The sequence below is a fragment of the Euphorbia lathyris genome, chromosome 1, assembly GCF_963576675.1.
Source record: "Euphorbia lathyris chromosome 1, ddEupLath1.1, whole genome shotgun sequence".
Classification (NCBI taxonomy): Eukaryota; Viridiplantae; Streptophyta; class Magnoliopsida; order Malpighiales; family Euphorbiaceae; genus Euphorbia; species Euphorbia lathyris.
Genome location: NC_088910.1, coordinates 24473252 through 24494402, shown reverse-complemented (window position 1 = coordinate 24494402; position 21151 = coordinate 24473252).

Here is a 21151-nt window from a genome sequence, read left to right as displayed (position 1 = left end):
AGAAAACATGATTATGTGGTCTTAACCTAGGAATCCAAAACAAGTCATACACAACCTAATCCCTAGGAAAGTAGACCCGCTCTGATACCACTAAATGTAACCCCCTCATTTGGATCACATGATATCTCACACAATATCAGTCATAGACATGTTTTCAATTCTCAATCATATAAACTTCAATCTCATATAAATTTTACATATTATACATAAGAGAAAGCATTTATAATTTACAATACACGTTTAAGTCATTATCCTACACAGAGGATTTACAAAACAAAAGTACATTCACAAGACTCCAAAATGCCTAGATGAGAATGGACTGACACTGTTGGTGCGACCTTAAGCAAGAAGAACTCCACCTAACCTGTAAAATCTGTTGGCAAGGGGTGAGCTGCCTACTCAATAAACATATTACACATATATGTATATACAAGGAATGTAAAGAGCACAAACCAAAATAGGTCATCAGTACCAAGTTAGAATTTATTCATTTAGAATAGTAATACTGATTTTAGAAAGGCCTTGCTATACTTAGACAATATATATAAAATGGTCCTTGGGCCCAATCTGTATTCCGGCTCACTAAATTCGGAATACAATCATCTGTGCTACGGAGGAGTTACACTCACTCACGTACTCATATATCTCAACACATGTGCTTCCGGCTCACAATATTCGGATAGCACTCTCAACTTGGACCATTTCACATATCCATCTAAGCAAGCTCATATTCATTTATAATCCAACCATTATTCAGTTCCAGTATGTGCACAAGGCTTAACATGCCGTATTTACGCATAACACTGCAACATACTCAATCATAACACTTTCTTATCAATCATGACGTATCATAAACGCTCAAACATTATCCACATCATTCACATCAGATTCAACCACATCTCACACTCAACAAGTCACAAGGCACAATACATTCATACACATATATAAGCAATATGCTTACCGTCGCACTTGGTTCGATCTATTCAACACGATCGGGTGTGCGTTCAATTGCACCTTGCCCTCCTAATGTCACATAACATTGATACAATTAGACTTAACATAAACTTAATGAAAATAGAAACTAAGGAATGATATATGGTTTACAAGACACTAATGCCACAAAGTTCATGCAATCTAATCCTTTTGTCTTAGATCATCACATGACCTACTTGCACACATTCTGCCATAACTTTCTCTATATTAATCCAAATGCCCTGATTCTTGAACCTACTGAAACTAGACATATATGGGTATCACATATCCAAAATTCACTTTAATATCACTTCTACACAATATATGGCATGCAAAATGATTCGGTCCTGTTTCCAGCCAAGAAACAGACTATTCAGATTTGCATCTACCATAATTCACTCAACCTAGCTCACAATAAACACAATGGATTGCCAAATCCTTTTACAGACATATACTTCAAGTATTTAGGAACACTTTTGTATAAAGAAACTTTCTCCAATTCGGACTTTAAGATCCTCAAAATGCTACATCAACATGGCTGCCTCACATGACATTCAATTTCGAGGCAGTCATGTTCCATCTAGGTTTTCTTCATCTATATATGGAATTAAAGTCCCATATTTTACAGAGGGTTTCATAACACATATATAAACACATGTTATTCTTTATGTATCTTCAAATTCGAAGAATATCAATATGAAAAACATGCTCCAAAATGACTGAAAGCAGTACCCTAGATTTCTGTTTAGGGCACTTGATACATATCTTTCATTTGGATAACCTATAACCACTTTAAACAACACCAAAACTCAACAAACTCCATCACAACTCATCCACAACAAATCCTATGATCATACCTAGGTATTTCAGAATCTCAAACTCATAGAAAACAAGCTAAAACAACATACTAACCTTCAACTCGTGTCTATCACCTAGTATGCTTCCTAACTTGACTTGTTTGACTCGAAAATGGAAGAAATTGGAAGAGTTTTCTTTGGAGAGGTTTAGGGTATGAACAAGGAAGGTTTTGCTGAAGCTTTGGTCGAAATTGTGGCTGGAATAGATAAAGAATGAGTTGTGCACATCATTTGGCAAATGAAGAGGTGTATTTTGTCTTAATATTGGGGTGACACCTCGTGCTTGCTCACAAACCTCAAATTTAGCCCTCCTAAAGTGTAACTTAATCAATTTAGGACATATGAATTCATTCATTCATTCATTTAAGTCCTAACTCAATTAACCAATCGTTACATCTTAACGATACACTAATCGTCTACTAATCGCACGGTAATCGCATTATGCATATGAAACTTCTAATGACAATGCGATAAATCTAAAATGTATGTATTCAATCATGAAAACATATATGAATGTGGGAAGATGTATATGTTAGGGTTTTAGGGATGTTACATCTTCTGTCCACTTAGTCTCAGCTTTAACAACCGTTTGGCCGTCAATAGTTTCAACAAGAACAAATGGGCCTTGGACTATAGAGAGCCATGCACTCATATTTGTTGCCTGAATGAAATTTTTCATTCTGTTCTTCCAAAAGGTATAGTTAGACCCGAAGAACAGAGGGGGCCGAGTAATGGACAGTCCCTCAGGTAAAATATGAGTTATCTGATTTCCTGGGAGGAAACGAGTGCTGTTCTCAGCCATTGTGGGGATCAGCTCAAGATAGTTATATCTTGCTCAGTGAGCTTTTAAGCTCTGATACCACTTGTTGGTCCCTTATAACGTGACAAGGTTAGTTCCAAAGGGGGGGATAGGAACTATTTAAAATTTTGTCCGTTATGGCTGACTTCTTTTCTTAAGAAAAGGTTTACACAGCGGCGCTAAGTGGTTTTAAGACATAAGCTTAGTCAACTTGTGACTAAGTCTATTTCTTTCCTTGAGTCAGGAGATAGCACTTAGAGTCTATTCCTGAACTCAGCTTCTTAGTGCACTCAACTCAGCGTGAGTTCGTTACTTAGTCAGTTTTATAGCAAGCAATATATAAAGGAGTTTAAGGGTTAGAAATATGTTACTCATCAGACATATCCTGGTTCGGCCTCTCCGCCTACGTCCAGTCCCTAGAACTCGTTCTGAGCTTTTTGAATTCTCTACTGAGCTCTTTAAAGGTAGAGCACGAAACCTTTTACAATAGAAGCTGAGTATACAAGAGTAACTTCCTCTATACCTCCACTCACTCCTATAACTACCGTTGAGTACTATAACCGAGTACTCAGCCTCTCCTTTCTATTCTTCTAGAAATGATAAAGTGTTTGTCCTAAACAACAATTGTTAAGACACTTTAGATGATTGAAATCACTCTAGACTTTTACACAATGATTGGAAATTGGTGTAAGATTTTTGCTTTGCTTTTTCTCATAGAACTTCAAGTATGAATCTTGACAGCGTTTCGACTAATTGAAGATCTGCATCGAATGAAGCAATTGAGAGGCCTTTATATAGTGACACATGAGGCACCGGTAATTTCGAATTTCGAAATAACCGTTGGAGGCAAACGGCTTTCTGTCGTTGTCACTCAGGACGTGCTCAGTGTCGTTGGCCAATGAGATTCTTGCATCTTCTGTCTACGGCAGTGCTCAGCAGCTTTTCATCAGATAAACAGAATGTTTCGACATTTACGGCAAAGTCTTCCAGACAGCTTCCTGCGCCTTCTGAACTTTACCCAAAGTAGAAATACTTTGTCTACAAGTTGGTTCTGTTCTGCCGCTGACCTGACTGCATTGTCGCACAACTCAGCAGTTTCCTCTTGAAGCTTTTGTTAGAAGGTTTCTCGATCCTTCTTCATGTTGAGTCGTCATTTTACTTGATACGACTGCGTTTTAGCTTCTTGAGCCGTGAGGTCTTGATCTGTTGACTTGGGCTTGACTTCCACTTATGGGCCTTTAGACTTTTTATCTTAATGTCTTTTAAATCAATAAACTCAACATTGAACAAACACATTAGTGTGAATAAATCAAAGCATTTAAATTTAATGTGTTAGAATATTTTTTATCAATTACTTAAATAATTTTGTTAAATCAAAATCATGTGGAAAGGTGTTTCAACAAACTCCCCCATTTTGATGTTGGCAAAAATATTCAATTGAAGAACTCAGTGTTGAGCTCCCGCATGATAGTTGATCTTATATTACTCAGGATAATCCCCCGTAAGGGTTGAGCTACTGACTTAGTTTTACTTTAAACATTTCAAGGTTTAATCAAGTAAGTCTAAGGTCAGTTTTCAGAAATAGGTCAGCTTATGGAACATATTCTTTTTAACTCAGTTTATGCAGAAGATTTAGATATCAGAGAGCGCTGAGTATTTCTTTGTTCAATGTGTTTAAGAAGACATATAAAAGAGGTCAACTTATAGATCAACACAGCATACAATCATAGAGCAATGTAGACAATTAACACAGTTGATTTAATGAAGATGCATTAGTGTTTATAACAAAACATAAGTAAGCATCACATAAGATAGGTCAATTTTGAAAAGGTAGATGCATGCATAGTTTTGTATTCAGGGTCAGCACAACAAAATTCATAAGGAAAAGACTACAAGTTTTTAAAATCTAAGTCTAGCAATCCTAGCCAAGCTATTTTTTCTTGTAGTTGAGTTGGGCTTCATGCTCTTTAGCTTTGCCCTTTCCCTTGTATTGTTGCTCACTTCCTGATGCTTCTCCTGATTGTTAAGTTCTTTGAGCTTGTTCTTTCTCCCCCATTTTGCCACCATCGACAGGAGGAGGAATGAAGGTGTCTTCAAGGGCAGCATGAGTTAAGCGTTTAGAGAATGCCTTAAGCCTGCGCGTGCTTTCATTGATGCCATCAAAAACATGAACACCCTCATCCAAGACAGAACGTGAAATTCGGATATCCGAGGCACAGAGCATACTCAGGATGTATGCTTGAGACTTTCCAACCCAGTGTATACTGTCAGTTATCATGGCAAAGGCTTGATGAAACATCTTTAGCAAGGCCGAGTCAAAATACTAACGTTGAGCATTGGAGTGACGCACATGGTTGAAAGTAACTCGAGAGTACTTCAGAATTTCATTCGTCTTGAGGTGGTCAGTTTCCATCTCTTCCTTACTCAAGTTGAGTAGACGGACAGCCTCACTGATTTGCTCAATGGAGCATTGTGAGGAGGAAGAGAGCTGTTCATTTGTTCTGGCTTGCTCAGTGTGAAGCTGGTTGAAGAGTTGATGAACTTCAGCAGAAGTTGCATACATTGTGTTCGCAGCTGACAGTTGATGAAGTTGACCCTGTAGAGAGTTCATGTGATTGACTATGGTCTTGAGTGGATATTTCCAGCAGGAGCTGACTGGATGATATTCTACACTTGTGTTTGTGGAAGAGAAGGGTCGGCAGAAATATCAACTTGCTCAGTGTCAGACTGAAGCTGACTGGATTTAGGAAGTTGAGGAATTTCAGCATTGACTTGAGTAGGTATTTCCTTAGCTGGCTCAACATATTGAGGAGCAGGAACTTCGAGCACTTGCTCGGGATCATCTTGGTTTAGGAGAGCAGTTGAGTCGGCATGTTCCTTATGCTGAGAAACAGAGGCTTGCTTTTCCTGTTGCTCTGGTGGAGACTCAATGGGATTTGAGAAGAACTTAAATTGCAGATCGGATAGGTTAGTGATCTGATCCCGCAGAGGTAAGTCACTCATAAGGTCAATGATAGGGGATCGATGTGCCTTCTTCTTAAGTCTCCTTAATTTCCTAGTCTTTTGAGGAGAGGGGTCAGCAGGAATGGACTCAATAGAGTCAGTAGGTGAAGTTTCTCTTTGATCGGTGTGATCCTCTGCTGTTGGCTCAGCTTCTTCTTCTTCAACCTGCTCAGTGTAGGTTGTTTCATATTGGTCAACATCTGACTCATGTTCCTCAACATTTTCTGTCTCCTCATTGTCAAACTGACCACCCAGTTCTTCTTCATCTCGTTCACCCTGTGGTTGCTCAATATCAACGCCAAGACTTCGCACATAATGAGAGTCTTCAGAAATGACGACTCCTAATGGGGCTACGTTGATAGGACTTAAGTCAGAAGTGATTTTCTTCTTCCTCCTCAGTGGTTGCTCATCAGTGTCCTCTCTTTTGTCTTTCTCAGGCTCAACTTGCCTTTTGAGGTTCTCTGTGGACTTAGGTCCATCCTGACCTTGTTGAATTTGAGGCTTAGTTCCTCTGGACACAAACTTAAGCTTTTTCGGTGGAGAAAGAACGTCTCTAGAGGGGCTTTGAACAGCTTTCCTCTTTCTGTCCTTTGGGTCAGCTTTAGCTCTCGTTTCCTTCTTTCCTTTTCGGGTCACCATCCTCTTGGGATCCTGATCAGCGGCCCCTTTTCCTTTCTTAAGGATAATCGGTTGATCGTAGACCAAGCCGAATAGAGCAGCTGCGGTGATTTCTATTCCCCATGTGTGGATTTCCTCAACCAAACTCACCTTGTGATCTTTGAGGATTCTGGTAATAATGGAGCCTAACCTAAGGGTTCCAGTGCTCCATTGAAAACCACCGATAATAAAGATTGGCATATTGATCGGCAGGTAGTTCAGCATGTGATAAATGAAGCATTGTTCGAAGTTCGTTGCTGAGCTGGTGCAGTTTATCTTTGGGAAGAGGAAGTTGGTCAGTATGTAATAAGCCATCTTCTGATTTTGACCCATGGAAGTGCTGGATATTTCTCCTACGTGATCAGCGGGTTTGCAGAACTCAGCGGGATACTCAATTTTGTCTTGGTCACCTGATTTTCTGAGTTGAACTCCTTCGTTTGTCAGCTTGAGCAGTGAGGCAAGATAAGCGGGGTTGATGAAGATATCCTTCCCTTGAACCTTGGTGACCATGTAGTCCCGGTTATCATCAGCGGCTCTTAGGTTAGCGTAGAATTCCTTCACTAACTCAGGGTAGGTGGCTTCTCGGACTGAGAACAGCTCGGTCCAGCCGTTCTTTGAGATCCACTCACAGAAGGGTTGCTCAGCTTCCACAAATCCCTTCAAAAACCAACGAGAGTGGTCAACCTTGTACCCCCTAACACTCTCGTATACCAGTGAGTAGGTTCTCTCTATGGGTTTCTTACCCTTGTCCTTCTGTTTTCAGATCCCCTTCTCCGTACACTAGGAACATGTCTTTAGTCCTTCTCAAGTACTTAAGAATGTTCTTGACGGCATTCCAATGCTCGTCTCCCGGATTACCTTGATAAAGACTCGTTATACTTAACGCGAACGCTACATCAGGTCTAGTGCATAGCATAGCATACATAATCGAACCGATTGCGCTGGCGTATGGGATTACAGCCATGCGTTTCTTATCATTTTCGGTTTTAGGACATTGATGATTACTTAACTTTACTCCATGTACCATGGGTAAGTTACCTCGTTTCGATTCAAGCATGCTAAACCGCTTTAGCACCTTTTCAATGTATGTAGCCTGTGAAAGACCAAGCAGTCTTCTTGATCTATCTCTGTAAATCTTTATACCAAGTACATAAGCTGCTTGACCAAGGTCTTTCATGGAGAAGTTATCCGATAACCATACTTTCACCGACTGTAGCATAACTATATCATTTCCCATTAATAATATATCGTCCACATATAATATTAGAAATGCAACTGAGCTCCCACTTGCTTTCTTGTAAATGCAAGCTTCTTCGCAATTTTGTTCGAAACCAAATTGTTTTATGGTTTCGTCAAAACGCTTGTTCCAGCTTCTAGATGCTTGCTTGAGTCCATAAATGGATCTCCATAGTTTGCAAACCTTGTTTGCATCCTTCGATATGAAACCTTCAGGCTGCATCATTTATACATCCTCAAGCAGGTTTCCATTTAGGAAAGCTGTTTTCGCATCCATTTGCCAAATCTCGTAATCGTAGTGAGCGGCAATAGCAAGCATTATTCTGATTGATTTGTACATAGCCACATGAGAGAAAGTTTCGTTATAATCAATTCCTTGCTTCTGACGATATCCTTTCGCTACTAACCTAGCTTTGTAGGTGCTAACCTTTGCATCCATGTCAGTCTTCTTTTTGAAGATCCACTTGCACCCAATGGGTTTTATCCCTTCGGGTGGATCAACCAAAGTCCAAACTTGGTTGGTGCACATGGAATCCATTTCAGAATCCATGGCCTCGAGCCATGCTTTAGAATCTGGACTGGTAAGAGCCTCTTCGTAGTTTTCGGGTTCGTCGTCTAACACGGGAACCTCATCATCATCTCCCACTAGAAAACCATATCTAATTGGGAGTTCACGAACTCTTTGTGATCTACGAATGGGTGGCACTTGAGTCTCATCTAATGGGACTGCTTCGGGTTCCTCAACCGCCTCTGTTGTTTCAGTCGGTGATTCTTTTTCTTGAACTTCATCAAGTTCAATCATGCTTCCCTTTTCTGTTTCTTCGAGAAACTCTTTCTCTAAGAAGGTTGCGTGCTTGGATACTATTACTTTCTAATCATCTGGATGATAGAAGTAATATCCCACAGTTTCCTTAGGGTATCCAATGAAGAAACACTTATCAGATTTAGAATCTAGTTTGTCTGACGCTATGCGTTTGACGAATGCTGAACAACCCCATACTCTCATGAATGAGAATGTGGGTTTCCTACCAACGAACAATTCATATGGTGTGGAACTAGCGGATTTAGTTGGTACTCGATTTAGGGTGAAGAGGGCAGTTTCTAAGGCATAGCCCTAGAATGTCTTTGGAAGTAATGTTATGCTCATCATAGATCGTACCATATCTAGTAAAGTACGGTTCCTCCTTTCGGATACACCATTGTGTTGTGGTGTATAGGGAGGTGTCCATTGTGAGCATATCCCACATTCAGTTAGATAATTCAGAAAATCATCTGAAAGATATTCGCCACCTCGATCGGATCGAAGTATCTTTATTTTCTTTCCTAATTGATTTTCTACTTCATTCTTGAAGCATTTGAATTTCTCAAAAGCTTCAGACTTGTGCTTCATTAAGTAAATATAACCATATCTGGTATGGTCCTCTATGAAGCTTATGAAGTATCTGAATCCTCCTCTTGCTTGGACTGACATAGGACCGCATACATCTGAATGTATTAATCCTAGAGTGTCTGATACATGCTCACCCCTTTATTGCTAAAGGGTGTCTTTGTCATTTTACCTTTTAAACATGCTTCGCATGTCTCCAATGATTCAGGATCAATTGAATCTACAAGCCCATCTTGATGTAGCTTAAGCATGCGTCTTTTGTTTATATGGCCTAAACGACAATGCCACAAGTAAGTCGAATTATCTAGCTTATGTCTTTTGGTATCAATTGCGAATACAGACATTTTGTCATCTAGCACATAAATCTCATTTTGTGATATTCCTGAAAAATAGAAAATCCCATCTCTATAAAACTCGCAATGTTTGTCTTTTATTGAAATATGAAAACCGTCGTCAACAAGACGGCTAATAGAAATAATGTTTCTGGACATTTATGGGACATACAAACAGTTCCCTAATTCTATTACAAGCCCAGAGGGCAAACTTAAAGCATAATCTCCAACAGCGAGGGCGGCAACTCTTGCTCCATTTCCTAATCGCAAGTTTATGCTTCCTTTCTTCAATTCCTTAGTCCGATTTAGTTCCTGCATATTTGTACAAATATGAGATCCTCATCCGGTATCAAGTACCCAATATTTAGGCTGTGAAATTGTATTTATTTCAATGTAAAACATACCAGATGTTGAAGCACCGTCTTTTCCCTTCTTGAGGGAGGCTAGGTACTCCTTGCAGTTCCTTCTCCAATGCCCGTCTTTACCACAGAAGTGGCACTCTCCTTTGGGCTTCTTCACTTCCTTTCCCTTAGCTTTAGTGGGTATGGCCCTTTTGCCTTTCTTGGGATGTTTAGGATTGGGAAAATTCCCCTTCCTCTTCTTTGATCCCTCTATGACAAGAGCCGATATTGCCTTGTCTTTCTTCATATTGGGCTCAACTGACTAGAGCATATTTGCAAGCTCTTCAAGAGAGGTTTGCAAGTCATTCATCTGGTAGTTCATGATGAACTGTGAATAACTCTCTGGGAGGGATTGAAGAATTAAGTCTATGCTTAGTTCGTTATCCATCGCGAATCCAATACTAGAAAGCTTGGTAATATAGCCAATCATCTTGACACAATGTGTCATCACAGATGTTCCCTCTTGCATCCTGCAACGATATAGCAATTTTGATATCTCGTAGCGTTCGCACCTAGTATGTTTCCCAAACAATTCCTTTAGGTGCATGATGATGGAATAGGCATCCATTTCCTCATGTTGCCTTTGTAATTCCGGAGTCATCGATGCAAGTATGATGCATCCCGCATGATCGTCATCAGCCTTGTGCTTCTGGTAAGCATCAATTTCTTCGATGGGAGCATCATCAGCTGGGATAGGGGGTATTGATGTATCAAGTACATACCCTATCTTATCGAATTTCAAAACGATTTTGAGGTTACGAAACCAGTCGGTGAAGTTTGAACCGTTCAACTTGTTATCGGTAAGTATATTTTGCAGATTGGTTTTAGTCATGATTTTAGGAGTGTTTTAATTTAAACCTGAGAGTGAGAAAGAGTAAACGTACGTTATTCATTTGCCTTAAAATACATGAATCTAAAATTATAGGTCTTTTAGTTCATTTTAGATTGCTCCCACTATTTTGCCAAATTAATAGCCCTCCATATTAATTTGAAGAATTTCACAAATCCTTTAGTGAGCTAGGATCCTAACTCCTGAGATTTCACCTTGAGTTTGCTTAACAAGCTAGTCTCATTTTTTAGGTAGATTCATGTAATCAATCACATCTTTGACGTGATTCCTAGGTTATTGGGTTACTAACCACATTAGTAACTAATATGCTATTCATATTAATCCAAACATATTGCCCATTAGTTTATGATAACATGAGTTTGCTCATCCAATTATCATAATCTAATTTAAGTATTACCCCCATATTCATGAAAAGACGATTTTCAATAATTTATGTGTTACCATAAGACCCCGAGCTTGAGTTTGCTCAACAACCCAAAGGCCCCCAGTACTGCCGGCTGAATTATAGTATATAGGAGGGGCAATCGATTTTAATAAATTGCTTATTTACTTAACTTTTAATTAGTGAGGGATTTTTGTTTTAAGTCTCATAATCTAACTTAGTCTTGATTTGCTTTAGCATACATCAGACACATACATTGGTGTTATGGACATATTATCTAAATTATTCCGTCGAGCCAGAGACGGAATAAAAGGCCAAACCTAGGGAAATACTAACTATTGCATATTTCTCTTTAGGTCCTCCGTCTTCTCCATGGCGGTTTGAAATTACATATTAATTTTTATACTACTAAAGAAAACTTCAATTAATTTTGAAGGGAATTAGATGAGAGGAGAAATTACAATAGATAGTAGATAGGCAGGACTCGCAGGCCATATTTCAAAAATACCAAAAGACTAAATAGAGGGTCTAAATATGTCCATAACTCCAAACATACATAGACTCAATTAAATAAATTTAATTGGTTGATTACATAATATACTTATGTAATATTTAGGTTAATCACATTAACACATCGAATTAACTTTCATCCAATTTTTTTAATTCTATTAGTTTCGTATGTTATATATTAACCTTTTAGATTAATACAACTATACAAAACTATATTCATGCATATCCCAATTATTTTGATTTTAATCCATTTAATACTTTTGATTTACAAATAGGTAAAACAAACTTTTAAATAAATATAAATATATATATATATATATATTTTTTTAAAACTATTTTAAAAACGATTTTAAAATACGTGTGTTTCGGGACGGGCCCGAGGACGCGGCTGCTGCCGTTTGGCAGCAGCCCTTTTGCGCCTGGCCTGCCGCTGCGCGGTTGCTGCCGCGAGGCAGCAACCGCGTGACAGCGGCCGGGTTGCGCCGTGAGGCGCAACCCGAGCTGCTGTCCATTTTTTTTAAAATAATTATATATATATATATATATATATATATATATATATATATATCAGTTTTAGAACGGTTTTAAAACGATTTTCAGAAAATAAGAAAACCTATTATAGATTTTCCGTTTTATCTTTAAAATCAATAAAATTAACTTTTATCAATCTAACTATAAAACTAATAGATTTTGTTATAATGATTATCAACCAAAATAATCAGGAACATATGCAGCATCTATTTTAATTAACAATTAATTAAAACTTATTTATCTTTAGAATTAATTAATCAAAATCAGTTTCGTTAATTAACCTAACTATAAATATTCATTCAATCTGATTGAAAAACTTCTAATTTTTCATATATGAAATAACGGATTTAACGCAGGCTCTAATACCACTGAAGGAAAATAGGCAAACATTTGGCAGCGGAAATATAAAATTTTTAACCTATTTCCATTAACCCAAGATCCGTTAATCGTTATTTCATATAAAGAGGGATAGAATGAAATACCTTTTGGAGTTCTATCTACCGTTGCAATCGAAGTGCCCACAACTCTTACTTCGAGTTCCCGAGCACAAAAAAAAAATACAATTCAAAATCAAATTAGAACTCAACCGTATAAAACAACCAAAGTAGATTGTCTCTAATTAATCAACACAAGATCAAGGATAAAGAGAAAGAGATGAAATCAATTGAATCGGTAGGAAGTGGTGGATTATTTCGTCCTCGACTAAGGAGGTTCAAAATTCTCTCTCTTCGGTTGCACAAGGGGTTGGCCGAAATTCACTTAGTAGGGGGTATAAATAACCTCTTGTATCTAATCCTAGTTAGATAGAATTATATTACTTAATAAGAGTTCTATTCGGAATAATACTCTTCTTATTATTATCTATAATTATATCTAAATATAAAGATAATAATAACTTATTTAGTAGGATAATAATTAGAAGTAATATAATCAAAATAAACCTCCTAATTGAATTATCCTATAATTAATTTAATTCATAATTATAATCTAATTAAAATTGTTTAAGAATCAAATTAATTATTCATGTAATTTCATACATGAAATTCGCCCCCCCCCCCCTCATTTATTGGGCCTTAGTGGACTCAGTTGGGCTTCCATTAATTAATTAACATCTGTTTCTCTTTTGGGCTCCAAGTCTTATGTGTGACCCATTAGGTTCTTATTGCTTCTAGCCGTATGCAACTATTAAATTAATTTTCTCAGAATTATATTTAATCTTTGCATAACGGAATGAGTGCACGAAATGTGATTAGCAAATCTGAAACATTCCCCCAGAGCTATAAGAAGACATGTTGATTTTGTCGTTGACCTTTCCGTATTAGTTACAGTATAATTCGATCCTTTATCAGCCTTATTTAGTTCTTTAAAAGAGGTTGCCTTTATACAGTCATGAAACCATATCTTATTAAAATAAATGATATAAAGAACACTTCATTTATATTTAGTTCATATCCTAGAACAATTGTCTATAGGACACTAAACCCCAACAGTTTGTTAAATGTTGAGTATAATTATAAATGAGTATAGAAATAAAAAGTAAGACAGGACGAAGTTAGCATGAGACACAACACAAACTGAGTAGAACATCACTCAGCATCATAGAAGAAAAGTCTTCTTCAGAACAGACGCTTGAAGACGAAGCTGACCGAAGAAGCTGAGTAGAACATGACTGAGCCTCGCCAGAGACAAAGATCTAAGGCAATGTCAATGAAGTCAAGCTGAGTGTTCAACAGGACATCGCGAATGATCCGTTTGCTAAAAGACAAGATCCGACAACTGTCTGCACCAATACAGAAGCTTTGGAATTACGCACGGAGACAGTTTCGAGATGCATGGGTCAACTGGCCATTAGCTAAAAGACGAAACTGGCGCTAGAAGATGAACCTGGCGGAAGAAGACAAGCCTGACGCCTGCTAATTTCAGACGACGGGATTGGCCTGCAAAATCTGTATGCTGACCAGTAAATGACGCAAGGAGCCATTTGAATTCAACGGATACATCCGAATTCAAATGATTGAGGCATCAGAAATTCACTATAAAAGGACAAGTGCAACTCTTGGATCCTTTGCCGAAGTACAAAAGAAAAGAGCATACATACAAAGCACATTCAAACAACAACAACAACAACAACAACAAAGCCTTAGTCCCGAAATGATTCGGGGTCGGCTAACATGAACCATCATATAAAACCGTGAAAATCAAGTCGTGTCAGCGGCACAGATTCGCTCCCTCCACTCCGTCCTATCCACTACCATATTTTCCTCAATTCCCAATAAACTCATATCACTCTCGATCACCCTCCTCCAAGTTTGCTTAGGTCTTCCCCTACCCCTCACCACTACATCCCTTTGCCACTCTTCGGTTCTCCTAACCGGCGCATCAAGCGCTCTACGTCTCACATGGCCAAACCACCTTAGTCGGTTTTCTCTCATTTTATTCTCAATAGATGTGACCCCTACTTTTGTCCTAATTATTTCATTACGCACCCGGTCCTTTCTCGTGTGACCACACATCCATCTCAACATACGCATCTCCGCCACCGACATCTTATGGATGTGGCAGTGTTTCACTGCCCAACACTCCGTACCATATAACAATGCTGGTCTAATTGCCGTCCGGTAGAATTTTCCCTTCAATCTATTAGGCATGCCGGGATCACAAAGGAAACCCGTAGCACTCTTCCACTTCGACCAACCAGCTTTAATCCTATGAGCAACATCTCCATCTACTTCTCCATCCGTTTGGATAATAGATCCTAAATACCGGAAGCAATCCGAGGCCTGAACAACTCTCCCATCTAGGGTGATTGTCCCTGCCTCCCTACTCCTACGGCCGCTAAACTTACACTCCAAATATTCTGTCTTACTTCGACTCAACTTAAAGCCTCTAGATTCTAGAGTTTGCCTCCATAGTTCCAACTTCATCTCCACTCCTTCTTTCGTCTCATCAACCAACACAATATCATCTGCAAACAGCATGCACCATGGTATACCATCTTGAAGTGAACTTGTTAGTTCATCCATAACGATGGTAAAAAGAAATGGGCTTAGTGCGGAACCTTGATGCACTCCAATCGTAATAGGAAACTCTTCAGTCTTCCCAACACTAGTACGTACACTCGTGCATACTCCCTCATACATGTCCTTTATGATGTCAATATATTTCCGCGAAATGCCTTTCCTTATCAAGGCCCACCAAAGTACTTCCCTTGGTACCTTATCATATGCTTTCTCCAAGTCAATGAAAACCATATGCAAGTCTTTCTTCTTATTTCGATAGTGCTCCATTAATTGTCTCATTAGATGGATGGCTTCCATAGTTGATCTTCCCGGCATAAAGCCAAACTGGTTTTCCGAGATCTTCACCGTCCTTCTTAGCCTTTGTTCAATCACTCGCTCCCAAAGTTTCATAGTGTGACTCATTAATTTGATTCCCCGATAGTTGGCACAATCTTGGACATCGCCTTTGTTCTTATACAAAGGGATTAAGGTACTTTTCCTCCATTCTGATGGCATCTTATTGTTTCTCCAAATTTTGTTGAAGAACGTCGTCAACCATTCGATTCCTCTTTCTCCCAAACATCTCCAAATCTCAATAGGGATGCCATCAGGTCCTACTGCTTTCTTCAACTTCATCTTACTTAATGCCATTTTGACTTCACCCTTTTGAATTCTCCGCAGGCATTCATGATTTATCACATCGTGATGGATACTTATATCTCCAACATCTTGTTGGCGATCTCCATTAAATAAGTCATCAAAATAGGACCTCCATCGTTCCTTGATATCCTTATCTCCAACTAGGACTTTCTGGTCCACATCCTTCACACATTTAACTTTTCCGAGATCTCACGTCTTCCTATCTCTCATCCGAGCAATTCTATATATGTCTCTTTCCCCTTCTTTCGTATCCAATCTTGTATACAGATCCCGATTCACCTTTGCTCTAGCATCTCGTATGACCTTCTTTACTTCCCTTTTAGCCTCTTTGTATTTTTCGTAGTTCTCGTCACTCCTACATTTCCCCAATAGTTTATAGGATTCTCTCTTACTCTTTACTGCTTGTCGTACTTCTTCTGTCCACCAAGATGTGTCCTTACCCGGTGGCATGCTACCTTTAGATTCCCCTAGAACTTCCTTCGCTACTTCCCTTATACTATGCTCCATCTTATTCCATATCGAATCTATATCTGAATCCATATTGCAAGTCCAAATATCTTTTTTGGTCATCTCATCCACAAATTTTTGTTGATTCTCCCCTTGCAATTTCCACCACTTAATCTTAGTCTCTACTTGAGGAGTTTGTTTTCTTATACATTTCCTACTTCGAAAATCTAGCACCACTACTCTATGTTGGGTTGTCGTACTCTCACCAGGGATCACCTTACAATCAATATAACTCTTTCTCCAAGCACTCCTTACTAAGAAGAAGTCAATTTGGCTCGCATTACCGCCACTCCGATAAGTCACTAAGTGGGATGTTCTCTTCATAAACCATGTGTTCATGATACTCAAGTCATAAGCTGATGCGAATTCCAAAATATCATTTCCTGCTTCATTCTTATCTCCAAAACCATACCCTCCATGAACACTCTCAAACCCATCTCGCCTAGAACCCACGTGTCCATTGAGATCACCCCCTAGTACCATTTTTTCATCCCTAGGAACCTGTTGCACCACTTCCTCTAAGTCATCCCAAAAAGCTTGTCTTATAGACACATCTAATCCTATTTGTGGCGCATATGCACTAATGACATTCACAACCTCATCCGCTATCACTAGCTTAACACTCATAATTCTATCGCTCTTCCTAAACACCGCTACTACCTCATCAATATACTCCCTATCAATAAGAATACGTACTCCATTTCTACCCTTATCCTTTCCTGAGTACCAAAGCTTATAACCCCAATGAGCTATCTCTCTAGCCTTGGCTCCAACCCACTTGGTTTCTTGTAGGCATAATATATTTATTCTCCTACTCTTCATAACATCTACAATTTCAGCTAATCTTCCTGTCAAAGAACCTATGTTCCATGTCCCAAAGCGTAACCTACTACCCCTACCCCTACCCCTACCATTATCGTGGACTAGCTTATTTACCCGCAACCCTTGCATATTTTACACCACCCCCGGGTCCTGGGGTGGCGCGCCGCTTCGGGGCGACGACCTAGCAACCCTTGCACATTTATCACTACACCCGGGTCTAGGAAGTGCAGCACGTCGCTGAGTAGGGAACGCCCCAACGGTATTTATATTATGGTTCATGTCATAAGATGTGGCTAAGTTTTACGCTGGCCGCAACAAACCTACCGCAACCCTCCTCCTTTGTCCGGGCTTGGGACCGGCTGTAAAGGCCACCAAGTGACCCTCATAGGCGGAGTTACAAAGCACATTCAAACAAGAAAAGAAAATCTTACACCAAATTCCTATCTCTGTGTAAAAGTCTAGATTGATTTTGTAATCATCTAAAGTGTTCTTCATCTAGAAAGAACAAATTTGTATCAATTGTAAAGATTGAGAGAGTGGTGCTGAGTACTCGGTTTTAGTACTCAACGGTAGAGAAAATCTAAGTGTTCGGTTATAGCGCTTAGTGGAGTTGAGTAGACGAATAGAGGAAGGTACTCTTGCATATTCAACTGCCTTGTAAACGGTTTGTGCTCTACCTTTAAAGAGCTCAGTATTGGATTGAAAAAGCCCGGAAGGATTCTAGGGACTGGACGTAGGCGGTGAGGCCGAACCAGGATAAGTCTGCTGAGTAATTTCTAACTCTCTCTCAATATATATGTATGTGTTGCTTGTTTAAATTACTCAGGATATAAATTGTATAAGCTGACACTGAGTAATCAGAGTGCTGAGTTGGAAGCTGACCTAAGTGTTATTTCCTAACTCGTAAGTAAAACCGTTCTAGTCAGCATCTGACTAAAGCTGTCTTACATCTCTCTCGGCCGTGCCGATCAAAACTAAGTTAAGTAATTTAAAGAATTGATTAAGTCAGCATAATTAAGCGAAAAAGTTACATTAGTTCCTAACCCCCCCTTGGAACTAATTACACGGGACCAACAGATAAGACAACTTGTTTTCGAGTTCATGGATATCCAGACTGGTGGAAGGGGTCTAAATCTGGTGGATCATCTAATGGAGTTGCATCCAATAATCATAAAGCTATGCTTACTCAAGGCTCAAATACACCTTTTGATGATTATGCTGGTTCAGATGATGACGAGCATACTGCAAAGCAGATTTCTCAAGATATGTAGAAAGAAATGCAGAGGATAATGCAGGTGGAGATTCAGAAGTATCTCAAAGCAAAAGGCAAAGGAGTTCAAAACCTAAGCTCATCCAATTCATCAATGGATTTTAGTGCTTTTGCATCTGCCTCGGGTACTCCTAACACACATATAGTGTTATCTGCTAATGATAATTATGAAGAAGCATGTATTGTGGATTCTGGAGCCACTGCACATATGACTTTTTGCATTCATATGTTTCATGATATTGAGGATTTATATCCTCCTAGGAAGGTTTTTCTTCCTGATGGATCATCGCAAATGGTCACCAAAGCAGGCTCAATAATATTCACATCTGATTTTAAAATCAGAAATGTACTATATGTTGAAAATTTCAAGTACAACCTTCTATCCGTGCCACAGTTGCTTAGAGATTCTTCTCTAAAGCTGGTGTTTGTTGGTATGAAATGCTCTTTGCAGGACCTAAGCACTGATGCTGTTTTGGCTACAGGAACTTTATACCAAGGCTTGTATCTACTTAATTCAAGTGCTACTCGTAAGTCTAGTGGTGTTTTTAATATTGCTTTAAATAGTACTATTGTAGCAAATGTTCCAAAGTCTACATATGCATGGTTGTGGCATTGTAGATTAGGTCATGTTTCTGCTCAGAAACAGAAGCATTTATCTGTCTTTTCTTTTAATGATGTAATTCAGAATTATGATGTCTGTTATCAGTCCAAACAACATAGGTTACCATTTGTAAATAGTTCTATTCACACTAGTAGACCATTTGAAGTTGTTCATGCAGATTGTTGGGGCCCTTATAAGCAAAAGTCTATGACTGCTGATAGATTTATGCTTACTTTGGTTGATGATTATACTAGAACTACTTGGACAGTGCTGTTCAAAACTAAGGATCGGGTGCCACAATTACTTACTAGTTTGATAAGAATGGTTAAGACTCAGTTTGAGCTTGCATTGAAATGTGTGCGAACTGACAATGGGATGGAGTTTGTAGGTCAATCTTGTCAGCATGTTTTTCAGTTGTTTGGTATTGTTCACCAAAGGACTTGTGTATATACCCCTCAGCAAAACGGGGTTGCTGAAAGAAAGCATAGACATCTCACAGAAGTAGCAAGATCACTTCTGTTTCATGCTGGAATGCCTATTTGTTTTTGGGGAGAGGCTATCTTGCATGCCACTACCCTCATCAATATCATGCCTACAAGAGTTTTAGAATGGAAATCTCCATACTTAAAACTGTATGGCAAGGAATCGGTGTATGACAGGTTCAAAGTTTTTGGCAGTGAGTGTCATATAGCCAATACTAATCCTCACAAGGATAGATTTGAAGTTAGAGCATATAAGTCTGTGTATGTGGGTAACTCGTTAGGCCAGAAGGGTTATAAGGTATATAATCTTGAAACTAAGAAAATTTGTGTATCTAGGGATATTGTGTTTCATGAGGACAAATTCCCTTTTAAACATGCTGTTTCAAGTACAGAACAGGGGGATTCTTCTGTAGTGTCTTTACAACCCTTGTTTGGTGGTGAATCTTCTATTGTTTCCCCATATCACACTAACCACATAGAACTTAATGAGCCTAATACTATCCAATCAGACTCTCTCGTTCCCAATAGCCCCACTTCTAACTCACAAATTCCTATTGTTACGTCTCTAAACCATATCCAAACCACCACAACAGATGTCATAGTACCGACCATAAATACTTCAGTGATTCATGCAAACATACCAATTAGACACTCAACCAGACCTCATAAAAAACCCGCAAAGTTTAGTGATTTTGCTTTACAAGCCAACATTTACAGTCATACATATTTTGCTTATTCACCTGATTACAAAGCCTTTTTAGCCAACCTCACCAAAATTCATGAACCTAAAAACTATGCAGAGGCTTGTGGTGATCCTAATTGGAAAGAGGCTGAGAATAAAGAGCTTCAAGCTCTTGAATCCAATGAAACATGGATTTTAACGGAGTTACCTGAAGGGAAGAAACCTATTACATCTAGATGGTTGTATCGAACTAAGTACAATTCAGATGGGTCAGTTGAAAGGTATAAAGCTAGGCTTGTGGCAAGGGGGTTCACTCAAACCTATGGCGAAGATTATACAGATTGTTTTTCTCCAGTTACCAAAGTGACAACTGTGAGATTATTCATTACTGTTGCTACTGCTAAGGGTTGGAATATACACCAGGCAGATATAAACAATGCATACCTACACGGTCATATTGATGAGGATTTGTACTTAGAGCCACCTGAAGGTTATAATAAAGCTAAGCCTGGTCAATATTGTAAGTTAGTCAAGTCGTTATACGGTTTGAAACAAGCAGGGAGGCAGTGGAATTTGGAGTTTACAAACAAACTATTGGACATGGAGTTTCAAAAGTCCATTCATGATTATTGCTTATTTACTAAGCATACTGGTACTGATTTTTTGGTATTAATTGTGTACGTGGATGACATTTTGATAACAGGGACATCTGATTTGTTGATTGAAGAAGTTAAGAAGGAATTAGACAGGGCTTTTACTATAAAAGACATGGGGTTTGCCAAGTTTTTCTTAGGTATTGAACTTGCTAGGTCTTCTGCTGGTATACTTTTGTCTCAACAGAAGTACATCAGAGATATGGTGAATGATGCAGGTCTTCAGGAGGCAAAGGCTGTCTCTAGTCCTATTGCTAGCAATTTGCAATTGACTGATGACTCCCTTGTTCACAGTCAGCCTGATCAATATAGAAGGTTAGTGGGGAAACTTCTTTATTTAGGGTTTACCAGACCTGATATAGGATTCATAACCCAACAGCTTAGTCAGTTTATGACTAACCCTCTTGAAATTCATATGCAAATAACAATGCATGTTTTAAAATATCTTACAGGTACCTGCACCTTAGGATTATTTTATCCCAGCAATATTGATTTCAAACGTAATGCTTACTGTGACTCTGATTGGGGAAGATGTAAGACTACTCAAAGGTCTGTAAT